General features: G+C 41.3%; 1 protein-coding gene across 1 annotated transcript in view; it reads right to left on the bottom strand.

Moving 5' to 3' along the window:
* The window catches only part of MAX (MYC associated factor X), a 157,209-nt gene that overhangs the window by 103,196 nt on the left and 32,638 nt on the right, over nucleotides 1-21,375 (bottom strand). The gene's annotated exons all lie outside the window — the stretch shown is intronic.

Here is a 21,375-nt window from a genome sequence, read left to right as displayed (position 1 = left end):
TGCAAGGTGTTGCATATAGGGAAAAATAACCCATACTGTAGTTACACGATGTTAGGTTCCATATTAGGAGCTACCACTCAGGAAAGAGATCTAGGTGTCCTAGTGGATAATACATTGAAATTGTCAGCACAGTGTGCTGCAGCAGTCAAAAAAGCAAACAGAATATTAGGAATTATTAGAAACTGAATGGTGAATAAAACGGAAAATGTCATAATGCCTCTGTAGCACTCCATGGCGAGACTGCACCTTGAATACTGTGTAAATTCTGGTTGCCGCATCTCAAAAAAAGATATAGTTGTGATGGAGAAGAGAAGGGCGATGAAAATGATAAAGGGGATGGAACAGCTCCCCTATGAGGAAAGGCTAAAGCAGTTAGGGCCGTTCAGCTTGGAGAAGAGACGGCTGAGGGGGGATATGATAAAGGTCTTTAAAATCATGAGAAGTCTAGAGCGGTAAATGTGAATCAGTTATTTACTCTTTTGGATAATAGAAGGACTAGCAGGCACTCCATAAAGTTAGCATGCAGCACATTTAAAACTAATTGGAGAAAATTCTTTTTCACACAACGCACAATTAAACTCTGGAATTTGTTGCCAGGGGATGTGGTTAATGGAATTAGTGTAGCTGGGCTTAAAAAAGGTTTGGATAAGTTCTTGAAGAAGTCCATTACCTGCTATTAATCAAGTTGACTTAGAAAATAGCCACTCCTATTACTAGCATGGGCAAGTACCCAAAAACTAAGTATATCCAGGTTCTTGTGGCCTGGCTTGGCCTCTATTGGAAACAGGATGCTGGGTTTGATGGACCCTTGGTCTGACCCAGTATGGCAATTTCTTATGTTCTTCTGACAGTGTCAAAGGCACAAGAGAGATCTAGTAGGCCTTGAAGGGTCCCCTCCCTGGTCTGTATTCATATGGATTTAGTTCGTTATGGCTAACAGAACAGACTCTTACCATGGCCTTTTTTGAACCCAGGCTAACAAGGATGAAGGATGATATCTTTTTCCAGGAAGTCTAAGAGCTGAAGTAGACCACTTTTTCCATCAGTTTATAAAGAAAAGGCAGGTTGGAAACTGGATGATAGTGATCACCTATTTTTGGACCACAGCCTTGTTTCTTCAGGATAGACTAGATTGTGGCCTTTTTTTTTTTAGTTGGGGAGACATAGAATCTTGGGTTAGCAAGGCAGTCATTATAATGGTTAGCCAGGGGGCTAAAGTGTCTTAAGTCGCAAATGTATTTGGGAAATATTGGATCTAATGGCCAGGTGGATAAGTTAATCCTTTGAAGGATTTTTTTTCCAAACGTTTTGGGAAGAAACTGCTCTGAACCCGGACAAAAAAAGATATTGTTAGGAGAAAGTTGAACCGAATTGGCTGGGGTATGAGGAAGGTGTACTGTTTGAGTCCTTACTGCCTGGGGAGAGCAGGGGAGGAGGACGACTGTGTGTGTTTATATGGCTGTGCTGTTTTCAGCATCAAGACTGGATGTCACCATTTATGTACGTAACATTAAACCTGTAATTATAAAACTTAGATGTAAAACTGTATACTTTTGAAAACTTAGCTATTAACAGTGCTTCTCAAACCAGTCGGGTATTCAGGATAGGCACACAATGGCCATGCACGAGATTACATTTGCATACACTGGATCTACAATGCATGCAAATGTCCTCTCATACATATTCATTGTGACTATCCTGAAAATCTGACTGGCTGTGGGGTCAGCAGGACAGGTTTGGGAAACCCTGGCCTATGGTGTGTGACCACTGCATTAAATGACACAGGCACCAATAATGAAGCAGTGAGTGAGTAGGATGGCAGCAAGCCATATCATTACAGCTGGAAAGAGTGATGTCATGCTTGCTTAATTTGCAGAGGGACAGATTTGCAACAAACAGATGGGATTATGAGCCACAAAGTGAATTTTCTTTTAAACTAAAGAACAGATACACAGGCCATATATTTTTTGTCAGACAGTGGCAACTCAGAGTGGGTCTGAAGTTTTTGATTTGTTGTCATTTGGTTAATTTGAGTCTCTGAAGAAAAGGTGAATCACCCAGTCCACAATGGGTGATATCAGACAGTGCAGACATGGAACATGGCTGCAAAGCTTTCTAAGAAAATCCTAAGGCTCCTCTGGGCATGCGCAGCAGATCCTGAGGCCCTGCAGCATGCCTTGGTTCATCATTTTCTGTCGAAGAACAGATGCATGCTTTTTTTTTTTTTTTTTAATTCAAACTTAACACTGTGGTTTTCTATTGCATCGATTTAGAGCATTTTCCTTTGGGGGGGGGGGGGAGGGCTAAAATGTGCCTTAGTACTTTTTCATTTTCTCTATAATCAGTATTTTAGGCAGGCTTTTCATCTTCAAGTTTTGTTTTCAGTGTTCCACCAGGAGGTCCCATTAGTGTGGTATCTTGACACCTTCCCAGCTAAGAACCCTCCTCCCTCTTTTATTTACTACTTGGGCTGTCTTTTCAAGATCGCTTTTATTTCACATTGTCTATTTTTCAAACAAAATCAGAGAAGATGACCAAACCTTCAAGAAGTACCCAGAATGCAGGTACAGACCATCAGAAGACCCACCACATATGCCTTAGGCAGGATCAAAACGTGTACCACTGCAGCATATGCCGGGGGCCATCAAGACCCACAAGATCTGCTTGTTCTTGAGGAACTGAAGAAAGTCTGGACCTACTGAACCAGCACCAAAGGCACTGAAGCAGATGAACAATGGGAGCTGTAGAGACTGCTGGAGGCTTGGAAATAGCAAAGAAGGTAACTGTGAAGAAGTGGCCTTACTACCCTGGTCCACCTTAAATCCCTACAGAGGGAAGAGCTCTGCAGGCAGGACCCAGCTAGGCAGGGATCAAGAAGCCCCCACATGTCCAGGAGAAGGCAGCTACTGAATACATTACTGGCCTAACTAAAGCTCTGAGTAGATTGCTGGTGGGAAACAAGTCTGTAGATAGAAGAAGGCAGCTCCTGAGTTACACTGCTGTCCTAACTGAAGCTGTGAATACCACTACTGAAGGCAGGCACTCTACTGTGATTGTAGGTTGCAAAGTGTAAATAAAATTATAATTGTTAAGAAAATAGGCTGGAGTTAGCGTGGTTTCTGTCTCCTGCCTAAGAAAATCGCTCGGTCATACTACAGTACCAGCCAGTGTTAAAGCCTAAGGATAGGCCCAAGGAGTGAGACAGATCTAGTCCTCTCTGCTTGTGCCAAGCATTGGGCTCCAAAGTTCTTGAGCACTTGATGCCTTCTCCCTATATTGGGAAAGGATATTTCTACAAGATTATCTTCCAGTACCTCTATTGGCAAAAGCCTTTGTAAAAATCAGAAGAGACCTGGGGACCATGATCATCATAGTTTCCCCCCTCTCAGCCAAGAAAGAATGGGTTGCTACCAGGGATGGATTGGCCCTATCAGAGGATCGGGCTGCCCCGGTGGGCCAGTCGCTCCAAATCATGTGGTATTTTTTCAGCTTCCTGACCAAAGAAAAGAAGAGGAGCTGCTGTGGCCGGAAGAGAGCCATGCGGGGCCCGCAGCAGTACCCATCCAGCCATGGCCAGAAGAGAGGCCCACAGCAGAGTCCATTTTGCTGCGGCCGGAAGAGAGGCCTGCGAGGCCACGCAGCCCTCCCCCCCCCCCCCCCCCCCCTCCCCCCTTGCAGGAGCAGTGCAGTATCAGTAGCCTCCTTCCACCTCCCATCCAACAGCAGCCAAAAACAAGGCTCAGAAGAAAGGGGGAGGCTTAAAAGCTGTGCTTGTATGTGTGAGAGATAGATAGATATGTATGTGAGAGAGAGAGTCTGTGTAGATGTATGAAACAGCCTGCATGTTTGTGCGTGTCAGAGCCTGCATATATATGAGCTCGACAGTGCCTGCATGTGTCTATGAGAGCCTGTATGTATGTGAAAATGAGAGACTACATGGATGTGTGAGAGCAAGAGAGCCTATGTATGTGATAGCATATATATGAGAGCAAGTCCATGTGTGTGACAGCATGTGTATGTGTGAGGGGCGGAGAGAGGATAAAGATTGAGGCCCCTACCCCAAACCACAGCAATCTGTGGATGACTGGAAATCAAAATCTCAGGAATTTTAACATTTTTGGGTGTTATTTCATGTGTCTTCTGTTTGAAATGTTTGGTGTTTGGGAAATATTAGAAAACATTTGAATCTTTTTAAATACTAGATATTCATTGGTTGTTGCAGGTTTGACATATTTATTCTTTTTATTAGTATGATTTTAATATGATGAATGTTTTATATTTCTTGACTTAAGAACATAAGAAAATGCCATACTGGGTCAGACCAAGGGTCCATCAAGCCCAGCATCCTGTTTCCAACAGTGGCCAATCCAGGCCATAAGAACCTGGTAAGTACCCAAAAACTAAGTCTATTCCATGTTACCATTGCTAAGGGCAGTGGCTATTCTCTAACTTAATAGCAGGTAATGGACTTCTCCTCCAAGAACTTATCTAATCCTTTTTTAAACACCGCTATACTAACTGCACTAACCACATCCTCTGGCAACAAATTCCAGAGTTTAATTGTGCGTTAAGTAAAAAAGAACTTTCTCCTATTAGTTTTAAATGTGCCACATGCAACTTCATGGAGTGCCCCCTAGTCTTTCTACTATCCGAAAGAGTAAATAACCGATTCACATCTACCCGTACTAGACCTCTCATAATTTTAAACATCTCTATCATATCCCCCCTCAGCCGTCTCTTCTCCAAGCTGAAAAGTCCTAATCTCTTTAGTCTTTCCTCATGGGGGAGCTGTTCCATTCCCCTTATTTTGGTAGCCCTTCTCTGTTCCTTCTCCATCGCAATTATATCTTTCTTGAGATGCGGCGACCAGAATTGTACACAGTACTCAAGGTGCAATCTCACCATGGAGCGATACAGAGGCATTATGACATTTTCTGTTTTATTCACCATTCCCTTTCTAATAATTCCCAACATTCTGTTTGCTTTTTTGACTGCCGCAGCACACTGAACCAACAATTTCAATGTGTTATCCACTATGACGCCTAGATCTCTTTCTTGGGTTGTAGCACCTAATATGGAACCCAACATTGTGTAATTATAGCATGGGTTATTTTTCCCTATATGCATCACCTTGCACTTATCCACATTAAATTTCATCTGCCATTTGGATGCCCAATTTTCCAGTCTCACAAGGTCTTCCTGCAATTTATCACAATCTGCTTGTGATTTAACTACTCTGAACAATTTTGTGTCATCTGCAAATTTGATTATCTCACTTGTCATATTTCTTTCCAGATCATTTATAAATATATTGAAAAGTAAGGGTCTCAATACAGATCCCTGAGGCACTCCACTGTCCACTCCCTTCCACTGAGAAAATTGTCCATTTAATCCTACTCTCTGTTTCCTGTCTTTTAGCCAGTTTGCAATCCACGAAAGGACATCGCCACCTATCCCATGACTTTTTACTTTTCCTAGAAGCATCTCAGGAGGAACTTTGTCAAATGCCTTCTGAAAATCCAAGTATACTACATCTACTGCTTAATGTTTAAGAGGAATGATAATGTTTCTGTTTTTCCATTGTTGCACTGCAACAATGGAGCAAGAGTGAGTGAGCCAGTGAGCATATACCGGTATGTGATCCAGAGTTTGTGAGCTAGTCAGCATGTGTGAGAGAGAATATAAGGAAGTTTGTGTAAGAATGAACATATATGTTAGTGAGTGTACATATGAGAGAGAGGAGAAAGTCTGTGCACGCCTCCTATCCCTGACTAATCCATGACAATCTCAGTGTGATGAGTCTAAAGTTCCCAGGTATGGAAAGCAGGGGATTTCTTTTAGCCTTGGTTTTAATATTGGATGATATTTGATGTATCTACTGTTTTGAAATATTTTATTGATGTTTGGAAAATTTTAAAAAAGTTATATGTTATCATTGAATGTTCTATTCATCAGCTGCTTTGAAATATGTATTCTTTTTATGAGTATGGTTTTACTATTATGATTGATGGTTTATATATATATCTTGATTTTACTGTTTGATGTTTAATGAGGAATTGTGATGTTTCTGTTTTTCCATTGTTGCACTGCATACGGAGTCTTTCCTTCTACAGTATCCAATTCAGTTTTTGTCTGCAAGTTTTTAGTTATATTTTGTGTTCTCTTTATTCTGTATTTGGTGAGGTTCTTTGTGTTCTGCATGTGGGACTGATATGAGGTATTCTACTAGCATGTAATTTCTGTGTAGGAATCTTAAGCTCGGCTTGTTCTGTTTTCCTAGCTTCAAGTATATTGCTGTTTTAGGGCCTGGTGTAATATTTGCAGTATTGCCTTTTTATAGGTAGGATTGCTACTTTTCGAGTGCTGGCAATTAGTGCTGTTTTCATATGGGAGATTTAGTATATTGTAATTCAGTTTACTAAAAGCTTTCTGAGGGCAGACATGCTTTACAATACTCCCAATATTGTATGGCTGCAGGTGTCTTTTTTGCAGAGTTTTCTGGTTGGTACCACAGCAGTGCATGTAAATATATGTTATAAGTGATATTTTTACCTAACACCACCAAATATTCTTTTTCATGTAAAATCTGTTACTATAAATGCATATTTTTAAAATGTATGGGAAGGGTGGGGCCAGAAGTGTGTGCAAGGCTGTAGGTTTGCCTAGGACACCTGATACCCTTGCACCAGCCCTGGCTGCACTGGTCCCACAAGAGAAAGCAGGATTCCATCTGGAGCTGTGCTACTTTGGGTTAGTGGCTCTCCCCAGTCTCTGCCAGAGCTTAATTTTCTCTTTTTATAAGCCCAGGGAACAATATGGGTCACTTCTGGTCCCCCTTCCCTGGAGTCGGAAGGCAGAGCCTGGGGAGCGATAAAACCAGCAGACTGTGAGGCCTGCAGTCAATGGGAATGCACTAGAGTGGTGGGAGGGTTGCAGAGAAGTGGAGGCAAGCTACAGACACAGTAAGGAAGGGGGCAAGACAGGAGGAAGTGCCTATGCAGTGTTGGAGAGGCTTCTGTCTGAGGTGACTGTACTGAGCTCTGAGAGAAGCATCTGGCTGTGAAATCAGTGAGTCTTCTATAGAAAAGATTGGAAAACGGAGGGGTTTGCTGCAGAATGGGGAAGGGCTGGCAGCAAGCAAGGACTTTACGCTATGATGCAGCAGTGCTAAAATGGGGGCACTCACTGTGCGAGCACACAAGCAGCAGAACAACAGAAGCATGTCAAAGAGAATATTTGTGTGTCTGTGTCAGACAGCGTGATAGAGAGAAAGACATACACACACGCACTCTCACAGACAAAGTGCGTATGGGTATGTGTGGGGGGTATCTTTCTCTCTGACACAGACACACACACTCTCAGTATGTGGGTATGTCTATGTCTGAAAGAGAGTGTGTGTCTTATTAGTGTGAAATGTGCTAATAAAGTTTCTGCAAATTAAAAATCTATGACTGAGTTCTGACACTGGCTGGCAGTGTCATTACTTGCAACCGATTTAAGAGCCAGACCGGGAATCCAGAAGATATCTCTATAAGAGACAGAAGCAGGGGTGTGAATAAGGGATGAATAAGCATGTGGATAAAGGTGAACCAGTTGTTGTGCTGTACTTGCATTTTCAAAAGGTGTTGAGAGGCTTTGAGGCATTTGAGAGGCTTCTAAGAAAACTGAAAAGTCATGGGATAGTAGGCGATGTCCTTTTGTGGACTGTGAACTGGTTAAAAGACAGGAAACAGAGAGTAGGATTAAATGGTCTGTTTTCACAGTGGAAAAAGGTAAACAGTGGAGTGCCTCAGGGATTTGTACTTGGACCGGTGCTTTTTAATATATTTATAAATGATCTGGAAAGAAGTACAATGAGTGAGGTAATCAAATTTGCAGATGACACAAAATTATTCAGAGTAGTTAAATTACAAGCAGATTGTGATAAATTGCAGGACTTGCATATGAGGCTGGAAGATTTGGCATCCGTATGGCAGATGAAATTTAATGTGGACAAGTGCAAAGGTGATACATATAGAGAAAAATAACCCATGCTGTAGTTACACGATATTAGGTTCCATTATAGGAGTTACCATCCAGAAAAAAAAGATCTGAGCGTCATAGTTGATATTACTAATGTTAACATTCATCTTAGTAAATGCTCAAACAATCACTAAAAAATTCCCAATCATCTCCAACCTACTGTATGACAATAAACCCAACTTCGTTGCAATTACTGAATCATGGTTAAAAAAATCTGATGTAGTCTTAAAAAATCAAATAGCACACAAAAATTATGAGGTATTCTCAGTCCCAAGGATAAATAAACGTGGAGGCGGCCTACTACTAATTGTCGAAAAAGCTTTTAAATGTAAACTAATCCCAATAATACCTCCACATAACCATGAAATTGCCATCTTCAACACTAACAATATACAAATATGCCTTATATACTGCCCTCCCAGTTTACTAGAGCTAAATATGTCACCACTAATCGAGTTTCTGACAACACATCTAAACACCTCTAAACCTACCATAGTGTTAGGTGACTTTAATCTACACATGGACATCCAACCCCTTTCTAACACATGCCAGACACTAATGGATGCCATGACAGCACTAGGGTTTTCACTAAAAACCGATAAACCAACACACAGAGCCGGACACTCGCTTGATCTAACATTCATAAATAGCAACTATCTAGAACACTTAGCAACAAGCTACACACAAATTCCTTGGTCTGACCACCTCCTTATTCAGTCCAATATTAATAGTCTCAATCCTCAGACCATACAAACTCATAATGCCATAGAATTTAAAAATTGACCACCCTATAACAACGATGAACTAAAGGACAAATTAGAAGAAGAACTAAAAGACATAACACTTAATGATTGTAACTCAGCCAAGGAACTCTGGTTAGACTCAACAAAAAAAAAATAGCTGATGAAATAAACCCCATCAAAACAATAACTATCAAAGAAACAAAACAAAATAACCACTGGCATAATGCAAAAATAAAAGATGCAAAAAGAAAGCTCAGAAAATTTGAAAAAACTGGAGAAAACACAAAACAACTGAAAACCTAACTATATTCAGGAAACATCTAGCTTTCTACAAACAACCGATCCTTAATACTAAAAAAGAATACTATTCCAATAAAATAGAAAAGTTTGCCAATAACCCAAGAACCTTATTCTCCATAGTAACCAATCTCACAAATGACAAACAAGAATCACCTCAAAGTCTTCCTGAATCAAAATGCAATGAATTAGCTAAATTTTTTAGTGACAAAATATTAAACCTAAGAAACAAACTCCCAAAAAACAGCAAACAAGCAATCGTAATGCAAAAAAGAGATGTTAACATATGGTCCTTATTTATAGAAATATCAGAGCAAGAAGTTGAATCAATGATAAAAAATATAAACCCTGCTCCACACAAAATCAATACAATACCAACAACTGAGATAAAAAAGATTACCAATGTAGTAACCCCAACAGTAACTAATATTATAAACCTATCCCTAAATGAAGGATTAATGCCAGATACACTAAAAGGGGCAATCATTAAACCAATCATCAAAAAGAAAAACAGTGACCCACTAATCCTCATTAACTACTGCCCAGACTCAAACCTCCCATTATTAGCTAAATTAATAGAGAAAACAGTACAGAAACAGCTAGCTGAACACCTAAACAATAACATACTGTACCCTTCACAACACGGCTTCCGAAAACACTACAGCACTGAGACATTACTTCTCTCACTAACAGACAACATACTAAGAGGTTTTGATAACAGTAAACATTATATCCTTATAATGCTCGACATATCTGCAGCCTTTGATACAGTAAACCACAAAAATACTACTAAAAAGATTTGAAGAAATTGGATTATGTGACAAAACAATAAACTGGTTCAGATCCTACCTAAACAACAGGTTCTTTCAAGTCCAGATAAAAAACACATTATCAGAAAAATTTAAGGGTTCAGCGCTGTCTGCTACCCTCTTTAACATATATATGCTACCCTTATGTCATCTGCTGGCAGGCCTAGGGATAATACATTACATTTACGCAGACGACATTCAATTAATTCTACCAATAGACGACACAATTGAAAAAACATTAAGTCTAGCTAACATGTACCTAGATGTAATTAAACAACTACTAAACCAAATGGAACTGGTTATCAACACTGACAAAACTGAATTCCTTCACCTTGAGAGAAAACATACTGAAATCATTCAAACACCAATAACCCTAAGAAATAGCCAAAAAATTGAGCTAGCCGAAAAAGTAAGAAATCTGGGAGTAATAATGGACCCAGAAATCAACCTGAAGCAACACATATCTATAAAAGTAAGAGACGGCTACGCAAAACTTATGGTCCTCAGAAGATAGAAACCATTACTCACACCTGCCCACTTCAGAACAGTATTGCAAACACTTATCTTTTCCAGCACGGACTACTGCAATGCACTCTTACTAGGACTCCCAAGCACATCGATAAGACCACTCCAGATACTTCAAAATACTGGAGCCAGAATACTGACGGGAAAAAAGAGGAGGGACCATATAACCGAAACTCTAGCAGACTTACATTGGTTACCCATCGAATACAGGATAAAATACAAGGCCTTATGCACCATACACAAACTAATATATGATAAAGAAGCAGACTGGCTAAACACAGCCTTACGAGTACACGTTCCACAAAAAAACCTCCGCTCAGCAAACAAAGCACTACTAACAATCCCTTCAGTAAAGTCAGCAAAATTAACCCAAGTGAGAGAAAGGGCTTTACCAATGGCTGGGCCCATACTATGGAACACGATGCCCCCTGAAAAGTTTAAAAACATGGCTCTTTAAAAAAGCCTTCACTAAAGAGTGTGGAGAGTAGAGAATGAAAGTACAGGGTAATTCAGATGAGAATGAATTTACTCAATCCTACATTTAAGAAGTAATATCTCAAAGAGATAGTAACTCAATAATATACCTGGACTTGACCAACATTACTCAAATAATGGTTTATTTATGAAATTGTAACCGAACTTTATTGGCACCTGTTAGAATGTACGATATCCTACATTTACTTACCTTAGTCTATGTGCCTATTTGTAAACCGTTGCGATGGTATATAACTTAGCGACGGTATAGAAAAGTTTTTAAATAAATAAATACATTGAAATAGTTGGCTCGGTGTGCTACGGCATTCAAAAAAAACCCAAACAAACAAACAATGGTAGAAACTAGGAAGGGAATGGCAAATATAACAGAGGATGTCATAATACCTTTGTATTGCTCAATGGTTAAGACCACACCTTGAATATTATGTGCAATTCTGGTTGCCACAGCTCAAAAAATATATAGTTGCAATGGAGAAATTACAAAAAAGACGACCAAAACTGATAAGGGCATGGAGCGGCTCCCCTATGAGGAAAGGTTAAAGAAGTTATGGCTGTTCAGCTTGGAGAAGATATGGCTGAGAAGGGATATGACAGAAGTGTACAAAATCATGAAAAGTCTTGAATACGAAAATGTGAAACAACTATTTACTCTTTCGGATAATACAAGGACTAGGGGCACTCCATGAAGTCAGCAAGTAGCACATTTAAAACAAATTGGAAAAATTCTCTCTCTCAACGCACAATTAAGCTCTAGAATTTACCAGAGGATGTGGTTAAGGCAGCTAGTGTAGCTGGGTTTAAAAAAAAGTGTTGAATAAGTTCCAGGAGGAGAATTCGACTGGCATTTGTAGCATGGGATTTATTTAATGTTTGGGTACTTGCCAGGTACTTGTGACTTGGATTGGCCACTGTTGCAGACAGGATACTGGGCTTGATGAACCTTTGGTCTGACCCAGTATGGCATAACTTATGTTCATATGTTATTATGTGTAATGGGCCCAACCAATTTGCATGGGTTGAATGGGGGCAGCAGCTCTGCTCCCCCCAGGTCTAGAAAGTGCTCAACTTCTTAAATAACTAAGAAAGATGAATTTTATTTTGGAGATACTTTGGCTCAACTCTTCCAGGTTCCAATGTTGTCTTGGCATGCTTTTGGAGCTGTTGACACATGTACTATCTGTGCAGCACATGAGGGTATCAGATATCCCATGGGCTGGTTTTGAAAAATCCCCCAGGCCAATATTTTCCTGCAATCCACCCCAGCTGCTACAGAGATAAGGCAATGGTAGGAAGATTGGTGAGGACATGTTGCAAGGCAAGGGGAGAGAGAGAAAGAAACTGATGGGGAGGGGCTAGGATGGGCAGAGAAAGACTAGTGCGGACTAATTGGATAGACTGGTGCTCCTCCAAAAACTTCTGAAGGTTGAAAAATGTTTGAGAACCCCTGGCGTAAACTAAATGCCTTTTATTTCTATTTTCAACATGACAAGTTAAGTTGAGAAAAAGATATTCCAGCTCTTAGTTTTATTTCATAGTTATTTTAGGGATTGTTTGGCACAAAGGCCCTACTAAAAAGGTATGTCTAGATGGATATAAAGGCACAGAATATTATTCATCTGAGGAAGCCATATAAAATTACTGGTAATGAGAATTTAAAAAGAAAAGTTAAAATATGCAGAATAATCTATTCTACAGCATATTTATTTGCAGGATTATATATTTCATGCCATTTTTGTTAACATTAATATTAAGTTGTATAGTATGTGTACAAAAGCTACTATTATATTAAACTTAAACAGACTAATATCCTGTAGCTCTTAAAACCTTTGGTGTGGCACTTGTGTTATAGACTTTGGAAAACTTCACATTATCAAATACCACAAGTTCATACAGTTTACAGCTAATCAAATATACTGGTATGTGGCTTTTTGACTAGCATCACTGCAAAAAAGGTTTACTTAGTGGCCAAGCCAGTACACCAGTGCTCAAATTTTCTATGCCAATATTGTATATTCTTCAGCATAACTGGAAAAAAGTGAAGTGGAGCTAAAGATCAAATAAAATATATAATTTTTCATGAAGCTTTCAAAAAAAATCCTATATTTCATTTCTCATTCTTAGAAATCAATTCCTACCTTTTTGCACTATATGAAAAGTGTAGATGCACACTATTCAATCTTGGCATTATGTTTTCAAACAGACTTATTTTATTTATTTATTTTTTTTTATAAACACACAATTAAAATCCAAAATAACTACAAACAAAAAAAATATTAGAAACACACAAAAAACATCTTAAAGCAGCAATATCTCACAGTGGAAACAGGATTTTAAAAAATTACAAATCCACTAACAAAAAAACAAGATGGTACTGAGACCAGTCAAAGAAGTGTACACATTTAGTGTAACATGTGGAAGGCACATTTCCTAATCTTCTTGTGTTTAGGGTTCTAATTTCAACCCTTCTACCAATTCTCGCTCTCCCAGTTCAGCTGTTGGGGACCCTGCCTCTGGATGGATTTGGCTAAAATTTGGCAGGATTTGTACCTTAGTAAGAGATTATCCTTCCATGTTTCAGCCAAATCTGTTCCTGGAGAAAGCCAGGCACATGGATATGGATGGACAGACCAACTGCCCCTTTGCACTAATGAAATCCACCTAAAAACTAATAATGAAAAAGAAAGAAAAAAAAAAAGCTCAAATTAGATCCTACTAGAAGAGCTCAGGCAAATTAGACCAATAACTCTCATAATCTTATAATTACAGCACTAACTTAGGGGAAGGGAAAAAACTCAAAATGTGAACATAGGCATTCATTTCTCTAAAGCTGGGTGCGAGGAATCGATACAGAACAACTTTTATTTGATATAAGAAAAGCCACCATCTTGACATAGTCAAAAAAGCTCTACGTTTTTAGCTGGTACATTATTTTGCACTCTGCAGGATACTGGAAAGAAAATTCTGCTCCCTTTCTACATTTTCTCAACAAAAATAAGCAAAACATCTTCTGTGCGCCTGCACAGCCCTGGAGACACCTGGAAAAACACAAAATGTGTTTGATCCAGAAAAAAAATCTTTGAGTTGCTTGTTTTAGAACCCAGTTTTGATGGGGTTCCAAAACTACAATATTTGCTCAGGAAGTTGTTTTGGTCATAGAGACCCCATGAACCTATCCAATTGCTCCTAGTCTTCTAGTCTTGGAGGGGCAGATATATTTTTCAATAAATTCCCACAGCCCCCTCATAGACAAAATGCTTTGCCAACTGAAGGTATACTTTCTTGAGGAATATGCAGAATTGCCCTAAAGAACATTTTCAAAAGATCAAACAGCACTGAGTCTTCAATGATGTGGGGAAAATTAATACATCTCCAAATACAAGCCTTAAACTCATTTTCCAAATTGTCAACCTGGCATCTCTAAGAGACATTTATCTTAGTTCCTGGTGATAGCAAATTCAAATTCAATGGACTAAAACATTGCAAGTGAAACTAGAAGCAGAAGCTTCAACTGAATTTAACTCCTTCAGTTCCATCTGAGAGGTACTATCTGGACAGAATCTCTCAACCCCACCAACCTAGCTTCCAAACATCAGCAAAACTTTCTTCCAAAGTCAACAGACACACCACTGAAAGAACGCTTAACAACAGCGCTCCTAGGGCTAGTGAACCAGCAAAAGACAACACTGACATGAATAAGATAATGGCACATGTTCCAGCAGTGCTGTTTTCTTACAGGCCAATACAGTAAAGTTCGTGGGAGAGCGGGCGAGCACCCGCTCTCCCGGCACCCACACAGGCCAGTGTCCTGTGCGCGCGATACAGTAAAACAAAATATTTAAATTAGGGCCCGCGGTAAAAAGAGGCGCTAGGACAAATGTCAGGAGAGTGGCAGTGGCGATGGCCCTATGTAAACGCACGGACCTCCCTTTTTTGGTGGTCAGCCTGGATGCCGAAAAGGCTTTTGATAAAGTTGAATGGGGTCTACTGTTCCAGTTGCTTGAGGAAATGGGTTTCCAAGGCCTTTTCTTGCAAGCAATCCAATTGTTATATGCAGCTCCACAAGCCTGTTTGATGGTTAATGGGGAACTATCACCGCCTTTGTTAATAGCATGGGGGACCCATCAGGGCTGTCCCCTGTCCCCCTTGCTTTTTTTGCTGACGGTGGAACCCTTGCTTCTGGCGCTGCAAGCAGCTCCTAATATTCGGGGTCTGCAATTTTATTCCCACACTAAACGTGAGATATTTAAATATGCCGCGTTTGCGGACGATATTTTGGTTTTTCTAACCTCACCAGAGTGTTCACTTCCAGCTCTTTTGACATTAATTCATGATTTTGGGGAATTCTCGGGGCTCAGTATCAATTGGGACAAATCTGAGGCATTGGGTTTCCCGTCCACCTTGCGGGACAGATGGACAGGGCGGTTCCCCCTTCGGTGGGCGGGGACAGCGTTAAAATATTTGGGGATCTCCCTATCCACGGATTTGGCCTCCATATATTCCCTTAACATAACCCGTTTATTGCACTTAACACAGGATAAGCTAGAGAGATGGCGGGAGCTTCCACTATCTTTGGGGGGGCGTGTTAATTTATTTAAACTCATCATATTGCCCAAGTGGTTATATGTCCTGCAGAATTTTCCTTTTCATATCACAAGGAAGGACGGGGGGAAACTAGATACACTGTTACGGGCATTTTTGTGGAAAGGAAAAAAGGCCCGTATACCGCTGCGATGGTTACAACTAAAATGGGGCAAAGGGGGTATGGGGGTGCCAGATTTGCAACGTTATGAGGTAGCGGCAAATCTTAGAGTGGTTAGAGACTGGATAACAGGGGACTCTAACTATGTAGGGCGATTAGCGGAACACACGTTGTTGGCGCCACTAGACATAAACTTTGTTCTTATGTGCCCTGCGAAGGACTTGGCGGAGTCAGTCCGTAGAGACCCCCTCATTGCACCTCTCCGATACGCTTGGCGATATTTAACTCAGAAGTTGGGTATATCGGCCTATAGTGCATTCTTATTGCCCATCAGGGGGAACCCTAATTTTACACCAGGCTCTCAGTCCCGGGTGTTTCGGGACTGGCAGATGACCGGTATTACCATGTTGGGACACTTGATAGACAGTTCGGGGACCCTCTTTTCTTTTGAGGACTTTCAGATTGAGCATGGCCTGCCAGGCTCGCACTTATTTAGTTATCTGCAGCTCCGACACTATTTCCAAGCCATTCCGGCAATCTACAAGGAGCTAGCCCACTTGCATGCATTGGAGCAGTTTCTCCACTTGGGAACCGCGGGAGGGCCTTCCTTGTCTGTCTTCTATCAAAAGCTTGGCCCCGCTACCTCGGTTGAGGTCTTTCGCAGAGTGTCGGAGAGGTGGCTTCGGGATGGTGGGTTTCAGGTTCCCATTGGGGTAATTCAAGCCAGTATGAAAAGGCTGATGGAGACCACTAGTAACATGTATTACAGGGAAATGCAATTGAAACTGATATATCGGGCTTATGTGACCCCGCAAATTGCATTTTATGCGAAACTGGCGCAATCAGCGTCATGCCTTCGGTGTTCCGGTTCCTGCGGATCCCTTCTTCATGTGTTTTGGGAATGTCCAGGCATTCAAGTCTATTGGGGGAAGATTGTTCATTATTTGAATGGGTTGTTAATGGTGAACCTGTCAATATCACCCTACATGATCTTATTTGACCGTATTCCCAATACTGTAATTCGATGACCAGGTCTCCGATGGTTTGTCCGGAAAGCATTTGCAGTGGGGAAAAAGGTCATTTTGATTAACTGGAAGGAGACTCCCCGTCCCTCATATTGGATGTGGAGAATCCATTTTCATAGAATGATGCAAATGGACAATATGATATCAAAATCCAGTCCCCAGCAACGTCGACGCTTTCTTCAGGTGTGGACGGACTATCTACAGGCGCTGCCTCATCGGGCCAGGAGTCTTATTCTCAACGGTTGATGGATCTGATCGCTACTTGGTGTCTGTGCGAACTTCACCAGTACGAGACTTACTGAAAAACGGAGGACAGTGGGTGGGTTAGGGAAGGGGGTGGGTTGCTGGTGGGATGCGGGGATGTCATTGTAATGCGGTTCCTAACGGGGGTATAGTTGAAAATTGAAGTTGCATTTTTTGCTGTACTGTTTCTATTTGCATTTAATAAAACTGTTTAACATAAAAAAAAAAAAAGAGGCGCTAGGGACACTAGCGCGTCCCTAGCGCCTCTTTTGGACAGGAGCAGCGGCTGTCAGCGGGTTTGACAGCCGACGCTCAATTTTGCCGGTGTTGGTTCTCGAGCCCGCTGACAGCCATGGTTCGGAAACCGGCCGCTGGCAAAATTGAGCGTCCGGTTTTCAACCCGCGAACCGCAGGCTGATTTTAAATTTATTTATTTTTAACTTTTTTTTTTTTTTTTTTAACTTTTGTGACCTCCGACTTAATATCGCCATGATATTAAGTTGGAGGGTGCACAGAAAAGCAGTTTTTACTGCTTTTCTGTGCACTTCCCCGGCGCCGGCAGAAATTAACACTTACCTTTGGGTAGGTGCTAATTTCTTAAAGTAAAATGTGCGGCTTGGCTGCACATTTTACTTTCTGTATCCCGCGCGCATACCTAATAGGGCCATCAACATGCATTTGCATGTTGCGGGCGCTATTAGTCTCGGGGGGGGGGGGGGGGGGGGTTGGACATGCGTTTTTGACGAGCTATTTCCCCTTACTAAATAAGGGGTAAAGCTAGTGCGTCGAAAAAGTGCGTCCAAATGTACTGTATCGGCCTCTTACTAGTAATGTAGAACAAGCTACCAGCAGCACAATTCCCACTGCTGGCATACTAGCTGAAAAAGACAGCAGCTCAGTTACGAGAGCCAGACCCAAAAAAAAAAAAAGGCTGAACACCAACATTGCAGCCATCTGCAGCCCCATGTGTTGATCCAGTGCAATCCCACACTGAGAGAAAAGGGAGAACAATCCCAGCCTTCCGAAAATAACTTTGTTTTCTTTTTTTTTCTCCCAAAAATTCCTAGATGGATTGATGCTTTAACCTACACTGGGGAGCATGTGCCAGTGTTTCAGTGTGTGTGACTACAGACTGCAGTCACCCTTTGACTACAGTCAAAATGGTTGTTGCTATGCTTGTTTATTCATGATATTATATAATTATAAACATGTTCCTCATTCCTAGACAACATCTGTATCTTTCCTTTTTGTTGTTTTAAATTTGAGAAATGTTCTTTTCTTCAGTGCTCTACAATGTCCAGGCCTACTAGGCTTCTTTCACCTGAGGTATCCCTAAAAGCAGTGGTCAGCTATTCCTGCCCTCTAGAACCACAAAACGGTCTGTTTTTCAGGGTATCCAATACAAATAAGCATAAAATAAATTTACATAATACACTGTATGCAATAATCTCCCCCCAATTAATGCAAAGTGTTGGGTTCCATGCCCAAGGCTACATAAATAACATGGCACCGGGGACACACCTGGTCCCAGCACCACACGCGAAAGAGGGGGATTGGGGCTATTACCTGTGGATGTCCCATGCACTCCTGATGCGTTTGGGCCGGCAGGCGACACAGGGTGAACACCGGATGATGACATCATTGGGCCCACATATGCAGCAGCCTAGCAAAATCTCCATTTGCCCTACTTGCAGTCTACTTCATATCTGTACGTATCCATTACTTACGTACTCAATGCCTTGCTATTTTATGTAATCCACCTTGGGCCTTACTTTAGGAAAAGGCAGAATATCAAATGCTTATAAATAAATAAATGTATCCTGTAGATATCCTAGGACCAATAGAGAACCACAGTTTGTAAATATAGTCACCAACACACTGAGTAACAATAGGTGACAGCAGAAAATGACCAGTGAGCCCATCCAGTCCGCCCAGTAATTCCTTTCTGCAATGGAAGGATATATTCCACCTGCCAGCTATAGAAGTATGACCACTTTATCTACATATCTTGAGGCCCACGGAAGTGAAGAACTGGCTGAAATAGTTATCTTTTAAGTGCCTCACATCTGACCAACATAAAATTGCATAGGTGGCAAAGCTATTTAACGATTAATCTCTTAATAAAAAAAAAAAAAAGAACCACCCATTCAATCTTTATGGCCTATAGGCATTGCTCAGAGATTATAGCAATATTAGATAATGGCCATCAACTGAGCATGGCAATTCATACTTTCTATCACATAGCCCCTTGCACTCAAGGGCCTTGAAAACGGTGAAAGACCAAATAGGGAAGTCTGTCTTTTAGCACTTAAATCCCTTCCTTGCAGAGCAGATGCACCTGCAAAACTAGTCACACTGAGCAAGCCCAACCTTTTTCAGAAAGGTTCAAATTCATCTTAAAAACAAACAATCTCTTTTCTTCATACAGAAAATGGCATGCACAGATTAGGTAATTCTGCAGTTAGGCCATTTCACAGTTTGCCCCATCTCTTGGGCAAATGCCTGCATTCAAATGGTCATAATCAGGTAAAATCTACCAATAGCTTCCACTCTGTGGTTCTTCTTGCAAGCACAGATAGTGTTTGTCTCATGGTGTAGCCCTTCAGCCCACCTCTAGACAATACAGATGTTGCTATTGCATCTACAACTGCCAGAAACGTTCGTTCCCTATCTCCACTTCTTGATGTGAATGGCTTCCAGGTGGGACCATGTGAGCCTTTACTGCCAGTTCCCTTCAGGCTCTCCTTTCTCAATTCCTTGCATCCTGCACGGGTACTGGAACGGGATAGGCCACCTGATCCCTGGACTGACCAACATTTCCTGCCAATGGGGGGGATCTGTCTCTCTCTCTTGGCTGGTCCCTGGAACCGCTGATGCTGGCACTGTGCGGATCTCTGCGAGTCTGAGCCACGAGTGCCTGAATCCTCTTACAAGAGACCGAAACCAGCACGAGAATACAGATACCTGCATCGCTCAAATTTACAGAGAGCCGTGCGGTGATGGCAATAAATGTTCTGGAGATGGATGGAGACTGAAAAGTGCGGGAGAAAGCCAGTAAGGTTGGAGTGGAATTGCTTCTTCGAAGCTGGAGGTGGGGGAGGGAGGCAGGTTGGCTGGCCTGTTGGTGAAGGAAGCTGGGAATGGCTGGTTGAGGACAGACTGACTAGGGGGTGGGGGGGGGAGAATGGCTGGTTGGTTGGGTGTAATGGCTACTTGTGCAGCGAGAAGGCATGCAGGATTGAGGGATGAGAGAGACTGCCTAGAGATGGGGTGAGGGTTTGAGAAGGAACAGAACCAATCCAGTACCTTCTCCCCAATCCAGATTTACCCTCAATATTAGATACTGTCCCCCAGATCCTGGAACCTCTCTCCCTTCCTCCTCCTATCCCAGATCTTCTTTCACTCCCTATCAATTATCCTCTGCATCTCCCACCCACCCTCTCACAATTCTTTCTTCCGATTCTCAGTCCCTTCAACCTCTCTTCTCCCCTTAACCCTAGTCCTCTAGTGGGTATAGGGGAGAGAGAAAAAGAGAGGGAAGGTGAGGACAGAGAAGAAAAAAAGAGGGGGAAGCTGCTGGGCAGTGGGTAGATGGGGGCAAAGTAGTGCAAAGGACAGATAAGGATGAGTTTTGTTGGGGGCTACCGAGTCCCCATCATTGTCTGCTAGGATGTAGGGATCTGAAGCAGTTTTGTTTGTTCTTCTTTCTCAATAGGACCCATTGCAATATTTGTAATGTTGCCTTTCATAAGTAGGGTTATTGCTATTTTGAGTCATGAGAGATACATAGCAAATTTGTCATACCATAAAAGTACTAAGTGCTGCTGTTATTTTTTTAAGCAGTTTCATATTACTTGACAATGTGCCTCATTATGGAGGAGTTTGTGTTGTTACCAAGATGACACCAGAATTTGATTTTATTTTTTGTATGGTGACTTATATGGGGAAATGTCCTAGTTCTGCTGTGCACCCACTGTTGAACGAGAGGTTCTATGGATGTAGAGCATCAGTTTACAAAACTGGAGGTGCAAGATTTATCTTGTGCATATCATGACAAAAATAAACTTCACTCTTAAGCCAAGATATCTTGGATATGATCTTAGTCCCTCAAATTTACTGCTAATGCTCAAATACTTGTACTGTGCCAAAAAGCTTTCTTTTCAACCTCATATGGCATAATACAGTGCATTCAGAAAGTATTCAACCCCTTCACTTTCCACATTTTGTTACGTTACAGCCTTATCCTAAAATGAATATGCATTTTTCCCTCCTCAATCTATCCACGATACCTCATAATGACAAAACAAAATCAGGTTTGTAGAAATTTGTTCAAATTAATTAAAAAAAAATTGAAATATATTTACATAAATATTCAGACACTTTACTCTGTACTTTGTTGAGGCAACTTTTGCAGCAATTACAGCCTCAAGACTTCTTGGGTATGATGCTACAATCTTGGTGCACCTGGATTTAGGGATTTTCTCCCATTCTCCTCTGCAGATCTTCTCAAGCTCTGT

The sequence above is a fragment of the Rhinatrema bivittatum genome, chromosome 4 (genome assembly GCF_901001135.1).
Source record: "Rhinatrema bivittatum chromosome 4, aRhiBiv1.1, whole genome shotgun sequence".
Lineage (NCBI taxonomy): Eukaryota > Metazoa > Chordata > Amphibia > Gymnophiona > Rhinatrematidae > Rhinatrema > Rhinatrema bivittatum.
Note: the sequence above shows the minus strand (reverse complement) of the source record. Positions and strands in the feature narration are given on the sequence as shown.